Source organism: Callorhinus ursinus, unplaced genomic scaffold (assembly GCF_003265705.2).
Source record: "Callorhinus ursinus isolate GAN/ISIS: 27379988/994484 unplaced genomic scaffold, GSC_fseal_2.0 scaffold56, whole genome shotgun sequence".
NCBI classification, from domain to species: Eukaryota; Metazoa; Chordata; class Mammalia; order Carnivora; family Otariidae; genus Callorhinus; species Callorhinus ursinus.
The window spans coordinates 5,463,505-5,483,042 of record NW_027397118.1 but is presented as its reverse complement, the minus strand read 5'-3'; the positions used below and the strand labels follow the sequence as shown (position 1 = coordinate 5,483,042).

The window sequence follows — 19,538 nt, the reverse complement described above, 5'->3', positions numbered from 1 at the left end:
AACATGGTCATCTGAAACTTTTTAGAAAACGTGGCCCTTGACAAGAGTGATTTTAAAAAGACAGTTATTGATCATTCTCCACCACCTGCCCCCTAAAACCTGATACCTTAGTTTTACGATCCTTCCGTAACTGCAAGCAGCAACTAAAACTCTAAGAACGTTCTCTGTCTGAAAGGAGGATGACTTGGATGGTGAGCAGAGAGGGAACTTTGGCGACAAGAAGGAGCCAGTTATTTGGGTCAGAGAGAGCGGAGAGCTGCCTTGAATTTTGTGGGGGAAATCTGGAAAATTCTGTTGGAAAAAGAGGAGGAAAAGGTGGCTGTGGGAAATTCCAGAGTGTCTCCCTACACCTTAGGAACATAGTGATGAGTTGTTTTTTTTTTTTTTGTAGGAGATAATTTTCCTTGAAATCACTTTCTTAGGCTCTCATTTGATTGTAGAATTTCTGCTGTAATTTCTATTCATGAGTGTCCAGAAAATTCTGTTATGAGATGTTCTATATTTACCAGGTTAGGTTTGACTTTTAAATTGGGAACATTTTTCACCTTTTAAGTAAAATGTTTTATACTTTTTGTTTGTCTAAGAAACCATTTAAAAGACCCAAACTCATCCATGAAATCATCCATTTAGGAAATAAGCATAAATTTGTGTCTGTGTGTGTGTGTTTCTAAAGCAAGTACCTGACTCCTATTTGAAAACATGGGATTAAAATGTTGTTGAAGAGAAACCCGTTAGAGATAAAAACGTCAAGGTTTAATGCCAACATTAACACGAAACAGGAGAGGGTTAAAATTATCAGGTGGCCTGTTTAAATGTATCAGTTTTCAAAAGAGCTATTGCTCACCCCTGTACCAATGCAGACCATTTTTGTGCTTAAATCACCCAGCAGGTGTCTTCAGGAATGTGGCTTTGCACAAGGACTCAAAATAGTTGTAAGGTGCATTACATCATGCATCTTTGTCTTTTAAAATCCAGTTCAAGAAAACGGTGCTTTCACATAAGTAGGCAAGACGTCTGCACATGAACCCAGAAAGTAAGGGGCGAGGGCACATGGGAGCAGGCTGTGGGGACAGGGGTATGAAAGCTGCCAGGCAGGGCTGGGCTGGGGGGCACTGCGGAGTTGGGCTGGGTCCTGCCAAGGAAGTGACGAGCAGGGGGTTGGGGCAGAGCCGCAGTTTTGTCATAAAGTCAGAGTTCTCAAAGTCTGTCCCCCACCCCTTCCCCCTGCTTTCTCCCTGTCCTGAGGCAGCCACTTCCAACTTTTGGTGGTTTGGGGCAGGTGGAGTGTTTACCCCGATGTCTCTAAATAATATACCTGTAATGCCATTTCTTTTTTTAAGATTTTTCATTTTTTTAAGTTATCTCTATGCCCAGTGTAGGGCTCGAACTCACAACCCCAATGTCAAGAGTCACAGGCTTCGCCAACTGGGCCAGCCAGGCACCCCTCTAATGCCACTTTTTGATGTTCAGCTCTTGAAAATCAGTGTTTGGGGGCGCCTGCCTGGCTTAGTTGGCGGAGCCTGCCACTCTTGACCTCGGGGTTGTGAGTTCGAGCCCTAGGTTGGGCGCAGGGATAACTTAAAGTAAAACAATAGGGGTGCCTGGGTGGCTCAGTGGGTTAGGAATCAGACTCTTGATCTTGGCTCAGGTCTCGATCCCAAGGTCGTGAGTTCAGGCCCCGCTTTGGTCTCCATGCTGGGTGTGGCGCCTACTTGAAAAAAAAATTATGTTTTAACTTCTTACCACCCCTGAACTTCTGTGCCCCAGCCTCCCAATAGAATTATATGGAATTTTGTTTAGCACGATATTCAGCGTTCACATTATCATGACTGTAGATGCTGCTCTTATGAGTTGAACTGTATAATAAAAAGATTCCTTTATTTTTCTGCATTTTTTAAAAAGATTTTTATTTATTTGTCAGAGAGAGAGAGCGTGCGTGCACAAGCAGGGGGAGCGGCAGAGGGAGGAGCCGACTCCCTGCCCAATGCGGGACTCGATCCCAGGACCCTGAGATCATGACCTGAGCCGAAGGCAGACGCTTAACCAACTGAGCCACCCAGGCGCTCCTGCACAAGTTTTTTTTTTTTTTTTCATTTGCTTGTTTTCTGAAGGGTTTTTTGTTAGTTTTTCATGTACTTTATTGTTTTTTATAATTTTATTTAAATTCAATTAATTAACACATAGTGTATTAGTTTCCAAGGTAGAGGTCAGTGACTCATCAGTTGCACAGAACACCCAGTGTGCCCTCCTTCATGCCCGTCACCCAGTGACCCCATCCCCCACCCTGCCGTGTATTTTAGTAACTCACCCTCACCTCTGCCATCTTCTAAGACTCTGCAAACGCTCAGGTGCTCAGGTAACCCATCACTTCCATCTTGTCAGGGGCACCCCTCCTGCAGCTTCTGCCCAGCCACGCTGGGTGCTCACGCGCCACCCTGCTCTCCCTGCACGTCCGCCTGGTCCCCCGCACTCACCCCTGTCCTTCCCCATCCCCATGCTTTCCTCTCCTGTTGATAAACTCCTCAGGGAGCAGTCCCAGGCGCTCCCTGGGAGACGAGGTGCAGGCTGTAAACCTCTGAAATGGTCTGTTCTTCATTTATGCTCAAATGATAGTTTTGCTGGACACAGAATTCTGGGTTGGAGAACATTTTTCCTTCAGAATTTGAAATCATTGCTTCATTGCTCCTCATGTTGTGAGAAAAGTTTGTTGTAACGTGTTTCTTTCTTTTTTTTTTTTTTCCCTCTTGAAATTTTTCGGATCTTCTTTTTGGTTCCCAACGTTCTGAAATGTCAGTGCTATGGAAACTAGGTGGGTCTGTTTTCGCCTATTGTGCGGGGCCCTGGGTGGTATGGACCCTTTCCATCTGGCACCACATGTCCTGTGTTCCTGGGAAATCTGGAATCCTTATTTTTGTTTTCCTCCCTTCTCTGTTCTCTGGACTCCACAATGACTCAGATAGTGAGTCTCTTGGACTGACTCTCTAGTTTTCTTATCTCTTCTACCCTCTTTTCCATCTCCGACTTTCTATTCACCTTGATCTTCCAGCCCTTCTGTTGGTTTTCCATTTCTGCTATCACGTTTTTCATGTTGAGTTCTTTTCTGTCCTCAGATGTTCCTTGTTAAAAAACAGCATCCTGGGGCACCTGGGTGGCTCAATTGGTTAAGCGATAACCTTCGGCTCAGGTCATGATCTCAAGGTCCTGGGATCAAGCCCCACGTTGGGCTCCCTGCTCAGTAGGGAGTCTGCTTCTCCCTCTCCCTCTGCCGCTCCCATTGCTTGTGCTCTCCTGCTCTCTTGTTCTGTCAAATAAATAGATAAAATCTTTAAAAAAAACTTTATAAAAAAACAGTATCCTATTTGGTTTTGTGGTCGCAATATATTTTTTGAATCTTTGAAGACGTTAATGATATAGTTAAGTTTCTGTCTGCCTGCCTAGTCTCTGTGACCTTCATTTTTCTGTTGTCTTGGACTCTCTCTTCGGGTTTAGAGGCCTTCCTCAGATTCCTGTTTTCTGGTTCCTGCACATGTGTAAGAGGGGGGCCCACCACGCTCTCGGGATGCTCTGCCACTCAATGTGGCAGTCAGCAGCGTGGCTCCCTCAGCGTGGTCAGGCTTGATGGTGGGGAGGAGAGGATCTCTGGGACTTGGCTCATGGGGTTTCCCAGAGAATTCCCCCAGGCTAGGGGTAAGGACCTGGCTGCCCACATCCTGGGAGCTGAGGGGGAACAGTGCTGGCTTGGTGGGGTGGGGACAGGGCATGTCTCTGTTTCCCTGATAAATCTGCCTTTTCAATTTCTCTCTTTTTTCCTGCAGCTGGGCTTGGTGTGGTCCAATCCAGACTCTGTATGTTAGCTTTTCCAGACAAAAAACCCTGCAGACTCTGCTTGGGTGGGGAGGGGTGGCTGCTCAGCTGGGCAGTGGTGGTCAGGCGTGGGGAGAGATGGGCACTCTTAACTCCTTCTTAGATGTTCAAACTCCCTCCTTTTACTTAGCTCTCCCCTGCTGCTGGAGAGAGCTGGCCCCTCCACCCTCCGAGCCCTTGCAGCTTACCCGTGTAAAACGGGATCGATTCTTAGTTTTCCTGGTGGCCGGTTCTTGTATCTCCCAAGTCAGTACCACTGATCCACTTGCTTTCCACCTTCCACATTCATCTTGCTGTTTCTTCCTCTTATTTTCTCCATTCTTAGGAGCCCTAAAATCCTTTGGTCGCTGTTCTAGTGGACTCATGGAGGCAGCAAGTGTACATGATGGGTTCCATCCACCATCTTTTGTAGCCAATTTTTTCCCCAGTTTTATTGAGATATAATTGACATACAGCACTGTATAAGTTCAAGGTGTACATCATAACAACTTGATCTGGCTAGTTTTTTTCTTAAAAGATTATTTACTTGAGAGAGAGAGAGCGAGCTTGGGAGGGAGGGGCAGAGGGAGAGACAGAATCTCAAGCAGATTCCAAACTGAGCACAGAGCCTGACGTGGGGCTCGACCTTATGGCCCCGAGATCATGACCTGAGCCAAAACTAAGAGCCGGACGCCCAACCAACTGAACCCCCAGGCGCCCTGATCTAGCTAGTTTGTTTTCTTTCTTTCTTTTTTGTTAAGATTTTATTTATTTGACAGAATGAGAGAGCACAAGCAGGGGGAGCTGCAGAGGGAGAGGGAGAGGCAGGCCCCGCTGAGCAGGGAGCCCAACGTGGGGCTCGATCCCAGGACCCTGAGATCATGACCTGAGCCCAAGGCAGACGCTTAACCGACTGAGCCACCCAGGTGCCCCCTGGCTAGTTTTCTAACGTAAAATTGGATTGCCAGGGAGAAGGGTAGAGAAAGAGTACATTTCAAGCCAAGTACAACTGAGCCCCAAGACTCAGTTATCTCAGGGAGTGGAATGAAAAAGAGGATTCCCGATTCTTATCTTTGGATTGTTTCATTGTCCACTGTGATGTTCATAATCCCCTTCTAAAACACTGTTAGATGCATAGGTCCATGGGTCCTCACTGAGCATCTGTCTGTGATGAGCACTACCGAAGGAAACTCCTTTCTTAGGGGTAAGCCACAAGGACCAGCTGGCGGGGAAGGCCCATACTGCTCCATGTAGTGATGAGTGAGAAGTTGAACCAGGACTGAAACGATAAGCACCAATCTTGGGAAAGTTGTTCCCTGTCCTGCTTGGCTGATGCCTGCTAGAGAGAAGGGCTGGGTTTGCCGAAATGAGTGACTCACAGCTTCTGTTCTAGTGATTTATTTTCGGTTTTTAAATCTTCTCTCTGCACAAGTGCAACAAGGCCCCTGAACTTGGACTGCCACCGAAAATCATTCAGGCAACAAATGCTGATGGTTCTTGAGCCGTGGTGCACGGTGCCCCTGGGGCACTTAATGAGGGACTCTTAAGGCAAATGTGCTCTGGAGTTTTCCATGTCCATGGCCACTAGATGTGGACATTTGGAGACTCCCGCCTCACCTGGACAGAGACATTCAACTTTTAACTACAGCTCTGCAGTGTGGATTTGATTTCCCATGCAGACTTCTCTGCTCCAAAATTACTAAAAAATGGTTTTTACAAGTTTTATTTTATGCAAAGGTCTTCAATCTTTTTTTCTTATTGTTGTTTTAGTAGGGTGTGAGGTGGTACTGGATAGTTTTTCTTCAAATGGTAGTCAATTCATCCAACACTTAGATACTGAAGAAACCATTCCTTTTCCTTTCTGATTTGAAGTGCCATCCTTGTCACTAAACACACCTGGCTTTTTTAACAATGCGTATTTGCAGACCCCGTCCCCGGGATCAGAATCCCTGGGAGCGGGACTCTAACCGTATCTGGAAATCAGTGCTTTAGAGCCTTGCTACTGGGGCTGGCCTCAGGGCCGGGAGGACGGGCACCTCTGGGGAGCTTGGTGGAAGTTAAAATTCTCGGTAGCCAGACAGACCTGCTGAATCAGACTCCAAGGGGGGCCCAGCAGTGTGTGTTTCCACTAGGCCTCTGGGCGATTCTGACTTTGGCTCCAGTCTGCCAGTCACTCCCTGAGGGCCGCATGCGGGGGGCATCGTGAGCTAGCTGGCCGCAGCACAGATGTGGGGCTGCCTTGGCCATTAGTGGTGAGTTCATGGCTCGCACTAATGCAAGCATCGTGTTGAACTCACTTTCCTCAGCTCTGTTTTCCTGTCTGCTGTCAGGAGAGCTGGTCATAGAATTACGAAAAGATGACACACACACCACAGGGTGGGAAGTCACAGAATTGCGCCCTAACCCCCCCCCACCCCAATACACCACAAAGGGGCTGAGGGCTCCCAGCACTGTGCTTGAAGAGGCAGAAGGGAGAGGCCTGAGTGTGAGCCCCAGCAGGTCCATCCCATGCCCAGGGCTCACCTCTCACTCTCTTCAGGCTTGACCTTGGCAGCCAGGACTCCCCAGCCTGGAGCTGAGACGCTCACTGGTCTTGAGGCCTGGGGCAAACTCACTTCCTGGGTTCTGCTCAGGGGCGGAGCTGCAGGGTGGGCGGGGCGAGGTGCAGAAGCCGGCTGATGAGGATTAGGTGTGCCCACTACCTTGCCCGCTGCTGGGATTCCCATTTCCTGCGCAGGGAAGTCCCAGGCCCTCCGATCTTCCCCTGTGAGCCCTCGGGGTGCAGCAGTGACCTCACCAGGGTAGCCGCCCAGCTCCGGCCCACAGGGCCAGGTGCCACCATCTGGATGCTGGGAGGCGGTGTGAACTAGATTTGGGGAATCAGGGCCGGCTTGCTGCACAAAAGGGTTAGCAGTCTCAGCTGGGACCTCCCTCCCACCCACCATCTGGGATGGAAGATCAGATTTTCACCTTCCAGCATTCCGCCATCTGATTCCTCAGCATAGTTCCAAAGTAGGTGTCCACTGGGCTGGGTTCGAGGCCTACTGCAGGGTCAAGGCGAAAGACCCAGACCTTGGGTGTCTCTTCTCTGGAGGGTAACCTAATGCACCCGGCTCCGGGATGCCTTCACAGGGCTCCAAGTAGATCGGCGTTTCTCCAACCTGCTTGTCATCGGATCACCTGTGCTTGTTAAACCGCACGTTCTCAGGAGTCTTTCCTGCGGAACTTGGGCTAGGGACTCCGAGATCGGGCGGGAGAAATGGGCCTAACAGCTTCCCACGTGACCCCTCTCAGCAAAGCCATTATTCCATAATGGGCGTAAGTGCGGTTTGGACAAGTGGACTCATAAAGGTCTCAGTTAAACACTCTGCTGGTCGCCTCCTTTGTCCCTCCCAGCTGTGACTCAGGAGTGCTTTCTTGCTCACCCAGCCTGGGTGCCTCGGAAACAGGGCAGATGTTTTTGCTGCCAACACTGGGGCCCCACCCTGGGCTGTAGGCAGCAGTGAGCGGGGTCACGATGGGGTTAGACACCTACTTTCCTCAGAAAGTACCTACTTTCTTAGGCCTGCTTTGTCTTCCTGGTGTCTGTGACCACGGTGCTCGGGGGCGGCTCCCATCTCCGGGCGCCCCGGGAGTTTAAGGCCGGGGAGAGGCAGAAACTTTCCACCTAAGCTTCCTTCATCTTGGCAGGAGTGCATTAGCCCGAAGTCTATAGTTCCTTCTAGAAAGGGGCGTTCCTGGAAGGGGGGCTGATGGTGAACTGGAGCAGAAACAGCTGAAAGAGTTTGCTAGAAAGTGTTTCCCTCTGGGGGTGGAGCAGCACCTGGTGCGTCCACACACGTGCGTGGCTTTGAGAAAAAATATTTTGGTATTTTGGGGACAGGTTTGGTTTCCTGCTCCCGTTCTCAGGGGGCCCGGGGAGCGGGCGGTGGTCGTCCTCGGCACTGCGGGTGGAAATGGCGCAGGGCGGTGGCGGGCGGCGCCTGAAAGCGGACGGGGCGTCGGGTCCCCGCCGCGGCCAGGCTCGGGGCTCGGGGTTCGGGGCTCGGGCGGCCAGCGGGGGGCGCCTGCGGCCGCTCCGCCGCCCCCGCCCGCACTGGCGGATCACGCCCGCGGCCGGCTGCGCGGCCACTCGGGCGGCGGAGGCGGAGGCGGCGGCGGCGGCGGCCGGAGCGGCGGCGGCAGGTGAGCACGGCGGCGGCGGCCCGGGCCCCGGTGCTGGGAGGCGCGGCGACCCCGGGTGGCAGCGCGCGCCGCCGTTCGCGTCCCCGGCTCCCCCCACCATCCCCGCGTCGTGGGGGATTGTCGCGCGGGGTGTCTGCGCGCTCCTCGCCGCGCGCCGGCCCGGCCCCACCCAGGCGGAGACCCGGTGGGTGTGGGGCCGACTCCCGGGAAGGACGCGGAGGCGGGATGCCGGGCCGAGCGGCCCCCGGACCCGCGGAGCCGCCCCTGCTCCCCGCGCTCTGCTCCTCCTGCGAGGTTTGGGGTGGGTCTTCTGGGATGCTCCCTCCCTGGTCCTCTGCCCCCTCCCTTCCCCGGGGCCGCGGGAAAGCCTCGCAGACAGAGCCCCCGCCGGCAGGAGCTGCGGCCCAGCCCCACTTTCCGGAGGGCAAGACTGAGACCAGCCGGAGGGACGCGGCTCTGTGCCCTCCCCCGCCTGCCCCCCCCGCCCCCGGGCCGAGGGCCTTCGGACCAACGCCGGCAAGCTTGTTGGCCTGTGATGGTCCAGAGGGGCTGGTTGGTTCGGTTTCCCAGACTTGGACAAGGGGGCTAGTAGAGTGTATTGAAAGTAACAGTAATACCTCAGGGGGAGAAGGCTCAGTGAGGGCCAGACCAGGGGTTGGGGTTGGAGGCAATCCAGCCACAGCCCGGGCTGAGCAGGACCCCTTGCCCGGTTGGGGGAGGGGGGATGGGGGAGAGGGAGAGGGAGAGAGAGAGAGAGAGAGAGAGAGCGCGTGCGCGCGCAAGGCGCTGGCCCCTAACTTAGATCCCCACTGGGTGAAACCTGAAACCTAACCCTTACACCTGAAGGAAATGGGTAATGGTGGTGGTAGCTGACTCTGGTTGGCAGAGAGATGCTGGAGCCTTTCTCGGTGGGGTTTGAAGGTTTCTTTCTTGGGTCCCCTTCCTCAGAGGCCAAGAACTCAGGTTCTTTGAGTCCCAGAGTCAAAGCTGGAAATGAGAGTTTAGGCCCCTACTAGAATTGGAGACTTTCAGGCGGGGAGCACAGTTGCCCTGGGTGGTGGGGCTGTGCCCAGAACGGCCGGATCCGGACCAGCCCCCCGTGTGCTGAAGCGCACTCGGACCTGGTCCAGAGTGATGCTCAACTGGGGTGTGAGTGGATGGCCACAGGCCTGCACTGGTCTCAGGGCACGAGGCTGGGGGACTCGGCAGGCAGGGCTTCGGGGCTCTGTTATTCAGGCCCTGCTTTGACACATGGGTAGCTGCCCTCATAGTAGTGGGGCGCTTGTCTGGTGTAGACCCCGGGTGTAGCGAGGAGGCCCCACAGGAGTGGCCTGCTGTGCCAGGGGGAGCCGGGGTGGGCAGCTGCCTCCCCCAGGGCTCAGTGTTCAGGATCTTCACATGCAGGGGTCCTCTTCCCTCAGCTCCTGATGCTCTTAGGCTTTGGAGAGAGGTTGCTCTTGGGCAGGGAGAGGTGGGAGCCCTCTGATTTCTGAGGCCAGATGGCTTACAAAGCCGTGGCACATCCCTTGGATCGTTTCATCCTGCGAGTTAGGGCTGGAATGGCCAGCCGCATCTATAGGCGGGAAAGCTGAGGTCTTCAAAGGTCTCATGACAAGGCAGGCCTGGAGCTGGGACTAGGGCCTGGCCTCTTGGTCTTCCCGTCCTACTCTGGCATGGTTCTGGTGACGTCGGTTTGAGTCCACATCGGGAGCCTGACCCCACCCCAGCAGGCAGAGTCAAGTGGACCCCTTAAACCCTCCACCAAGGGCACAACGCATTACCTGCTCACCCCTCCTTTCCTCCTGCTCTTCATTTTCCCTGAGGATGCGCTGGGGCTTTGCTGCTGACCTCCACCTCCTGGACCCTTTTTCTCTGTACCTGGGCACACAGGCACGGCTGATGGGGGATAGTGGCTCATGTTGACTCTGTGGCTGACTCCAGCAGGGGAGCCTTGGGTGGCCAGCCTAGGCAGGGGGCAAAGAGACGAGTTAGGCATGCTCCCTGCCCTCCTGAGCCCAGTAGCCCACTGGGGAGACAAAGTGCACCTTGACCCCAAACGCCTCTGTAGGGAGAGCCTCACACAGCAGGGCAGGCCAGTCCTGCGCAGGGGCACTGGAGAAGGACCGACAGGGGCAGGTCTCCATTGGGACATCTTTGGGGGGAGTCTGGTGATTGATCATTTTCTTCTTTATTCATGCTTGTTGTGTTTTCAAAATTGTCTCAAAGGAAGAAAAGCAAAACTTTGGAAAACTTTCAAGAGAACTTCTGCCTCTGAAGCTCAGACCGTGATTTGTGGGTCTGGTCTGGGGACAGATGAAAACTTCTGAATTTAATCGGGTGGCCAACGGGAAGGTCCTAGGATTTTGAAATATTTCAGCACAGATTAGCCTTAAAGTCAACAAAACAGTCTGGAACTCAAGCAGAAGACAACATCCTAATTGGTCTGTTGCAGACCTTCCTGTTATCTGGTGTGAGTCCGAGGGGAGCTGTGGCTCACGACCAGCCCAGTGGCTGGAGAGTCTTCTCATGGGGGCTGGCTGGCAGGTGGATGGGGGCCGGGGGTGACGGTAGCCTCTAGGCCCTGAGCCACACCCATTTAGGAGCCGAAGAGGGTGGTTTCCTAAGCTGATGCTTGGCCTGGGTTAGAACTGGGGAGAGGGGCCCCCAGCCCAGAGAGCAGTTGATGACTCCACATCCCGGAGGGTCCTCACTGAGGAAGCCAAGTACGTGGGATCCACCCACAGGCTCCTTCTCCTCTCTCTGAGTAGCACAGGCTGCGCGACCCCTCAAGTCCTGCATCTTTTCTGCTCCCTTCACAGAGAACTCCATTCCTGCCTCCCAGCCCCGGTGCTTGCTGTTCCTTCTTCCTGTAAACCCTTCCCTCCCATGCAACCGGATCAGGTGTCTTAGAAAGTGCTCCGTCCCCCTCTTGGACAGCTGACCTCAGAGGTCGCGTTCAGTGCTGGTGGACTGTGGGTCAGGGACCTGGCCTGGGGGGGCCCTTTTGACCTCAGGCTTTGGTTCTGGGGCCTTTGCCTTCCTCTGCCTTTTGGACATGGACGTTTGAGCCTGAATTGTCACTTTAAGAGGGGGGAAAAAGGCAGGCAGGAGCCATGGTTCCCTCCCACCCTCAGCCCTCCACTGCCCTCTCTGTCTCCCAGGTTATTATAGAGGGGGCTAAATGGAGCCCGGCAGGCTGGGGTGGTGGGCATTGGGCCAGGGCCATTGCCAGGTGTACGGAGCTGGCAGCAGGAGGCCACTCCTTCAGCTAATGACCACCTGCTGAGTGAGGTGGCTGGGAGTAGTCTGGCTGTTTGCAGAGGGAGCCACAGTTTCCAGCTATTAACAACAAAGGCTGTTATTTGCAAGGTCTTATGCCTGGCAGACAAGAACACAGCCTCTGCAGGGGGCCTCTTGGGCTTGAGTCTCAGCTCAACATTTCCTAGCTGTGTGACTTACGGCAAGTGCTTCAACCTCTCTGAGCTTGTCTCTCATCTACGAAATGGAGGCAGTAAGAATACTTATCTCAAAGGCCAAGGAACGGTTCCAGATCTGTCTGTTCCAGACAGAACAAACCAAACTCAGTATGTGAACCCAGGCTGGAAAAAAAACCATTGTGTACAGGACATTATTGGGCCAGTTGATGACATTGAATATGCACTGTAGATAAAAGCATTGTATCAGTGTTAAATGACCTGATAACTATTTGTAGAGGTCCTTGTTCTTAGGAAACACGCACTGAAGTATTTAGGGGTAGAGGGGCACGGTGTAAGCAATCTGCTTTCAAATATTGAAGAGAGACCCATACATAGGCGGATCTTAAAGTGAGGCAAAACAGCACAAATAGGCAAATCTGCATAAAAAGTGCAGGGGAATTCTTTGTGTTTTTCTTGTAACTTTTCTGGAAGTTTGAAATTATTTCAAAATACAAAGTTAAAAAAAATGCCTAATGGTCGGAATGAAAGGACATTCATTCACGTTACTTAGAATGGTGCCTGGCATTCACTGTTCACTGTTGCTTTTTATTATCATTAGTCGGGGCAAAGTGTAGCTTATTGTCACAGTAACTTGTGTTATTTTTTCCACTTTATAGATGACACACTTGAAGTCCAGAGAGGTTAAGTGGTTTGCTCTGGGTCACACAGCAGTAAGTCCAGAGCACTGATAGGAGAACAGCTTACAATTTCTTTTCGATTCATGGCCAGAATCTGAAACTATGAGATTCTACACAAAAACCCAGATTTCCAGCTATATGCCCTGTCATACCCTAGTCCTCCCTCAGTCCTGCCCGCAGCACTAAGCAGTGCACCTGGCTCCTCCAAAGGGATGCAGAATGGCTGACTGGCTCCCCCCACCCCTGGCCCTGTGACTAGAGTGTTGGAGTAGCTCACTGAAGGGTCTCCAGGCTGCAGTCTTCATCTGGCTTTGGTGTGTGCAGGAAGGTAGTCAGTTATGCCCTCTGAGCCTCTGGGTCTTCCTCTGTAAAATGGGGTTATACCCCCTTCCTGAAGGGCGATCAGAAGGACTCAAGGGCTCAGCATGTCAGCCTTGAGCAGGGTGGACTTCAGGGTGTATGGCCATGAGGACTGTTCACCCCAGTGTCTGGCATCGGATACCCCTGGGTCCCCACCAGCCTGGGTGCAGGGTCAGGAGGTTCCTGAGAGCAAAGATCAGAAATGGGCCTGGTTGTCCACAGGGGGGTGGGGGAGGGCAAGGCTGGGCAAACACTGTTTCCATGGCTTTGTAGGTGTGCCTTACGGTCCCCATCTCACAGGGGAGGGAACAGGCTCCACGGGGATGGCGGGAGGAGTGCACTTGGTGGGTCTACCCCACAGATGGGGAAACTGAGGCTCAGAGAAGCGATGTGAACTTTAGAGGCTGCTTCTGCTTCCTTGGCCAAGGCTCTCATTACATTCCCAGGAGAAGGACAAAGGCAGTTCATAGCTTCCTTTTAAGTGGCTTGAATTTTTTATGTTAATTACAGAAAAAAAATTCACATTTATTATTGAAAAATCAGAAAACTCAAGCAATAAAGTGAGGACAAAAGTCAGAATCTGTACTCTTCGAAGTAACCCATTAATATATGGGTGTATATCCCTCCAGAGGGCTTTTTTTTTTTTTTTTTAAGGGATAAGAGAACAAATTGCTCACGACAAATGTCTTTCTTGTCCTCTAAGGGAAGTTCCCCCAGCCCAGCGTGCCCCCCACGCTTTGGGAGTGTGTCGTCGGGGATCTCAGACACCCCAGGCTGGCCCGGCCTCCGGGGCGTGAGCAGTCCTGGCAGATTTCTCGGTCCCCTATTGCTGGACATGTAGGTTGTTGCTGGTATTTTTGTGGTTGGAGCGTTCCTCTGAGGAGCAGGCAGCGAAGAGTTTGCACACGCTGGGGATTCTCTGTAGTGTAAATTAGGAGGGGTGCACCCCCCCACCCCCGCCGATGCAGGTTTGCGGTAGGCGGTGTCTGGGGCCGCGGAGGGTGCTCCGTTCCCGGGGAAACTGTTTTGTGGTCAGTGGATGAGACAGAGAGGGGCTCCCACGAGGACTTTGCAGGGAGAGGGGTTAATTGTTGCACCCTGGCTGGTCCTGGAAGCCTTGCATCTCCTGTGTGGGCGGTGGGTGGAGGCCGAGGCCACGGAGGAGGAGTGCCTCTGCCCAGTGAGGGCGTGACGGGGGAGCCTGGGACCCTGCAGGCCCCCTGTGCAGAAAGCACAGGGGGCCTGGGGTTCAGGTTGGGAGCTCATCCCATGTGGTCTGGGGGCTGGGCCGGGAGCAGGATCGAGTCTGGTTTTGTGGTTTTGTCGTTAGGTTCTAGCTCTGGGACCCGGGGTGAGTGGCCTTCCCTCCCAGGGCGGCAGGCACATTTCCCATCAGTGGGAAGGGGCTTACCACGACCCCTTCACTGCTGAGACTCGAACAAGATGAGGTGCCAGAGTTCTTCCAGGGACCGGGTCTCCCAGCTTCACTAGGGAAGGATTATAGGGATATGAGGGAAGGCAGATGAACTTGACTGCAGCTGCGTACCCATCCCTTAGCAGCCACCCCGGGGCCCTCCCTTCTCCCGCACGCTTTCCCCTCCTGACCGATCGCTTCGTCTGGACAAATTGTAGTATATATTGCTACAAGATAAGGACTAACCCCCCCAGGATTATTACCACACCTGAAACCTAACAATGTTCCCTCTGATTGTAGCTATCCACTCAGAGTTCCAATTTCCAATCGTTCCATACACATCAGATATACCTCTATTTTAGTTTTTTTTAAAAATGTGCGTCCAAATAAGGCCTGTATGATGAGATTGCATGACAGGATCGATAGTCATCCACTCTCTCCCTGGTGCCATGGTTTTTATGTTTTTGTTTTTGTTTTTTTTAGAGATTTTATTTATTTGAAAGAGCAAGAGAGCATAAGTTGGGGGAATGGCAGAGGGAGAGGGAGCCTGATGTGAGATTTGATCCCAGGACCCTGGGATCATGACCTGGGCCCAAAGCAGACACTTAACTGGCTGAGCCACCCAGGCGCCCCAGTTTGGGGGTTTTTGGAAGCCAGATCCCTTTTCCTACAGTAGAGCCTCCTATCATGTGTAACACGTTCCTTACCCCCATGAACCTCCTATGAATCGGGAGGGGTATCTGGAGGCTTGATCTCATTCAGTTTCGTTTGCACGGGAGCATGCTGGAGACAGAGACAGGCTTGCGGGCTTCTACTGGGAGGTTGGCATTGTCTGCTTGCACCTCTTGTGCGGTGCCTGAGGCCGCCGACGCTCAGTGGCTTTAACGTCGTCGCGTTTTTAATTATACACCGTTCCATTTTCACCTGGTTACAAGCGGTGCTGAGTTTGGCACTGTGGGAGAACTTGGTCTCAGGACATTGTTTTTTCTGATTCTTGTTTTTTTCTTCATGGTAGTTTTACCTGGTGTCTCTTAATGACACGGGTAGTTAATTTTTTTTTAGAGAAAATTAGAAAATAGTCATAAATAAAAAGATAGGTATGAAAATAAAACTGTTAAATTCTGCCAACTTAGTGGTAACTCCTAAGATTTGGGCACATCCTTCTAGATTTTTTTTTTTTTAAGATTTTTTTATTCATTTGAGAGTGTGGGAGAGAGAGCGCACGAGCAGGGGGAGGGGCAGAGGGAGAGGGAGAAGCAGACTCTCTGCTTGGTGTGGAGCCCGTCCTGGGGCTCGATCCCAGGACCCTGGGATCATGACCTGAGCCAGAGGCAGATGCTTAACCGACTGAGCCACCCAGGCGCCCCTAGATTTTCACACCTCTGTGATATTGTTAAATGAAAGAGAGCTGGCTCTCCGCATACAGGTCCGTGGCTGCCATTTTCATGGCGTGGCCTCACGGTGGTGACCCCCTTCCTTGGCTCTGTGGGGCGGAGCGTGGCCTTCCTCCCTGCCCCTCAACCGTTCACAGGGCAGCTGGGTGTGGGGAAGGACAGGCGGCTGCTGGTGCAGCCCAGCTGCCAAGTTTTTCAAAGGAAATGAAGACTTTTGGTTGGCAGGGCAGTAGCTTTCACATCTGTTCTTTTAGGATTCTCTGCTGTTACTCAACACCCTGTGACCCTGGCTGCCCCCTTCTTCCTCCAAAGTCCCGTCTCCCGGGCCTGGCAGAGGCCGGGGCCATCTGGATCATGGGAGCCAGCCCCCTGCCCTCCGGCCGGGGGGCGGCGTACCACCCATGTGATGCAGGGCTGGCCCTCTCCCCTTGTTCTGGCTTTGGACCCGCGACAGGCGGCGGATTTCTGCAGAGCTGGGGCCGCCGTGCAGAGGAGCCGAGTTTAATAGCTAAGATGCTGTTTACTTAGCACATGTGTTTATTTGGAGTGGCTTTGAGGCTCGCCCCAAGCCGCCCCTTAGGACCACCGCTGATTAGGAGTTAGGAGGTCCTCGTTCCAACCTGTCACTTGTAACCCGTTGCCTGACCTCAGCCAGCCCCTTCTCCTCTGGAATCCCGGTTTTCTGCCTGTGGCGTGAAGGAGGGAGCCAGAGCGTGTCCGTATGTCCCCAGGCTGGGAAAGCAGGGGATCCCGGCACACCCCTGAGCCCACAGCCAGGAAGAGATGGAGGCAGAGGGGCCGGAGGTGAGTTGGTGTGTTGGAATACACCGCCCCCCCACCGCACCCCGTGTGAAAAATCAGCCCGGGAGGAAGGTGAGTGACAGGGCCCCCTCGGCCGGGGTCTCCCTGCAGCCGTCCTGACCACGACGAGCCTGGAAGAGCTGGGGCCAGCGAACCGGACGCCAGTGCTGAGGCGAGAATCTGAGCGCAGGTCCGTGCCGCGGAAATGTCACCGAGGGCCCCTTGATGGCCTGGTGCGGGGCGGGGGTCTCCCGAAGAGAAGAGGCGATCCTGGCTCCCTCCGGAGCGGGCCAGGGCCGCGGTGGCGAGAGGGAGTCCAGCTGCCGGAGACCGGGGCTGCGGGCGCTGCTCCTGAGGATGCCGGGGACACACGGCCCGCGGCTCCCTGGCACCGGGCTGCCTGAGTGTCCTCACAGCGTACGGGCCAGGTGGAAGCCACGTGTCTCTCAGGTCACGCCACGCAGTGTGCCTTCTGCCGTATTTTTGGGTCGCCCAAGTCGCGTGGGAGGGGCATGAACACCCAGGGTAGCTGGAGGTCATTTGCAGGCTGACTCCTGCAATGGCAAAGGTGGCGCCGGTCGCTTCTAGCTCACGTCCCACCGGGCTGTTTCCGACGTAGTTCCAACCAAAGTCCCGGAATTGGATCTCCCCGGACCACTTTGAGGCCCACGCCCACTCCTCAGTGGACAGCGGTCACAGGTCCACCCATGGAGGGCTGGTTCCCCATAGGAACAGGGAGCCGTTCCGAGAGTGGAGATGGTTGCTGCAGAAGGAGGGTAGAGCACTGTCAACGCCCTGTGGAGAGGCCTGTGGCGCTCTGCGGCCCAGAGGCTGTAGTGATGGGACACTGGGGAAGGCTTCCTGGAGGAGGGGGCCTTTATACTTGTCTCGGCAGGATGGGCAGCGTTTTGACCATTCCTGGTGGCAGAAGGGTCTGAGTCAAGGTGTGCAAGAGTGAGGCGTGGAATGTGGACTCAGGGATGGGCCGGGATCCCTTTTCTTTCCCGGGCTGGGAATATATGGACACGCTGGGGCCCAGTCCTTCATTTAACAGGCAGGAAACTGGGTTTCCAGAGGGAGAAGGGACTGGTTGACGTCATGCAACTGGTTCTGAGTTATAGGACGGAACGAGGGTCTCTGACGCCTAATCAGAGAGCATGGAAACATGAGTTGTGGGGGTCAGGACTTGACTCAGGAGGCACAGCAAAGCCACAGAAGGCCTTTGACCCGGGCAGGCATGCGGTAGAGCCAGGATCTGGGGTTCGGAACTGAGAGAACCCACCTGGTCTGGCCTCCCTTGTCTTCTGGCTTTAACTGAGCACTTACTCTGTGCCTTACACATGTTTCTCACCTAAGCCTCCCCGCCTTGCAAGGACCTGGGTGACTTTATAGACGGGCTCCTGGGCTGCCAGGATCACACAGCTTGGCCAAGGTTGCTCCGTGGGGCTCTGACTCTAGGGCTTGTAAGCCTGTTCCTTCCTCATCCATGGGACGAGGGGCTGGGCTGGCAAATCACCAGCCTGATTGCTCAGACCCCTCTCAGGGCTCCCCTGGGGGTGTGATGAGCTCCTTGAGTTTAGGGGAAGGAAAAGATGAGATGACTGAGGTACAGATGGTATTTCCCTACTTACACCCCCTCTGGGAAACCTGCCTGGGCTCCCAAAGGCCCTGTGCTGTGGGGTTTCCTCCTGAGGGGAAAGGCTCGACATCTGTTGGCTCAGGGCTCGGCGTTATTTGTCCTTTGGTCGCCTGACAGCCCTGTCTGCCTTGTTCTTGCTGTGCTTTTATTCCTTCTTGCCCACTGTTTCAGGGCCTTGCCGTTTTCTCAGCCTGTGGCTCCCAGGTGGGTGAGGTCTCTCTGCCTGGAGCTCTGGTCCACGTATCTCGTCTCCGTGGGTGATTCTCCCAGACCTTTGTGCAGACCTTGGTGGGCACATCTTAACCTGGGAGCTTGGCCACCGGGGGTTGTGTCCAAGTCCCGTTTGTGTCCCCAGCACCAGAGAGGGGTCCTGGCCACGGGGAGGAGTATATAGTGGGATTTGGAGTAGCCTGTCCTCAGGGAAGCCTTTCTTTGGTCCTACAATGGTCATGGGGTGAGTGGTTGCGAGCACAGGCCGCAGAATCAGACGGACCCGAGTTTGACTCCTGCCTGGCTCTGCCTTTTCTTAGCTGTGTGTGCTTGGGCAAGTGAGTGGTCTCTCTGAGCCTCAGCTTCCTGTTCAGAAGGGGCAGGATAGCAGGACCTTCCTCATGGGGCCGATGGGCAGTTGTGTGAGGCTGTGCACAATGCTAGCCCAGTGTCCAAATGCTGATCATAAGGGTCGTCAGCCTGTGTGCACGGGCCTTCCCTGCCAGGACCTTGAAGTCTGTGTGAGGGCTGGGGGGTCAGGTGCCCAGTGGCCAGGGCTGGGGGTGCAGCAGGTCAGGAGGGAAGAGCCTGGCCACGGCCTCCTCTGAGGACGGAGCTGAGACATAGGCCTGGGAAAGGCAAGAGAGGCAGCTGGGAAAACGGGGCTCGGTTCTCCACTTTGTTAGCAAACAGTAGGTTTTGCTGTCAGGGTAAAAGGTAGAAAGCGATCGCAGGACCCCAGGTCACATGTTGAACAGGCTCCCTGAGGACCAGGAGTGCCTTGCCCCTCTATCTTGGGAGGCCTCCGCTCCCTGCTTCCAGGCCCTTCCTAGCCTGCTGCCTCACCACTGAGCACCACATGATCCCAATGGGGAAACTGAGGGCTGGCAAAGCAGAAGGGGCTTGCTTCCTGGCCTTCTGGGGCTCAGGGCTGCTTGGAATAGCAACTCCAGGCATGGACCTTGGCTTGGGGGCAGCTGCGAAATGGAGAGACAGCAGATGAGGCTGGAGGCCTTTGACCTCGCAGAGATGGCTGAAGCCCCCTGACCACGTGGGTGGGGAAACCGAGGCTCAGGGCCTGCCTATCAGTGGGGGAGCCAGGATGGGGCTCGGTGCCGGGCTGCTCTCGCCTTCAGTGCTCATCAAAGATGCATTTACTCCTGGCCTCCAACCGTCTTCTCGGGGCTTCTAATGAAGGTTTGGGTGCTTGCTTTATTTTCACTTTTTGAAAGTTGCTCCAGCTTCAAGCTTCCAATTTCCATGAAGTCACTGGAGCCGGGAGCCTGGCCTGTTGCCTCTTCCCACTTCTGTTGAGGGCCCCGCTGCAGCTGGGAGAGTCCCCCCACCCTCCCCCTCAAGCCCGGAGGCGCCTAGCTCAGGGCTCGGCCTTAGCTTTTGTGCAGCCGCCGCCGTGGAGCAGGAAGTTGTGGGTCCCAGATGTGACTCGCTCTCGGTAGGTAGCCGGCGAAGGAGGCTTCCCACGCGTGCTCCCGGACGCCGGCTGAGGAGGGGCAGGCGTGGGCCGGGCTGCCCCGAGGGGGCCTGGACGAGAGCCAGGTAAAGGGCCGGGGGTGGGGA

General features: G+C 54.3%; 1 protein-coding gene across 4 annotated transcripts in view; it reads left to right on the top strand.

Annotated features, from left to right (window-relative positions):
* The first annotated feature begins 7,940 nt into the window (after positions 1–7,940).
* Positions 7,941–19,538, top strand: part of ADCY7 (adenylate cyclase 7) — a 54,175-nt gene continuing 42,577 nt past the window's right edge. Inside the window, exon 1 of one of the 4 annotated variants that reach the window (XM_073884364.1) lies at positions 7,941–8,028. The gene's annotated coding sequence lies outside the window, so the exon portion shown is untranslated. Of the gene's footprint in view, positions 8,029–19,366; positions 19,518–19,538 lie in introns of those variants that run through there. The other 3 variants (XM_025852410.2, XM_025852404.2, XM_025852406.2) reach the window with 3 other exon arrangements.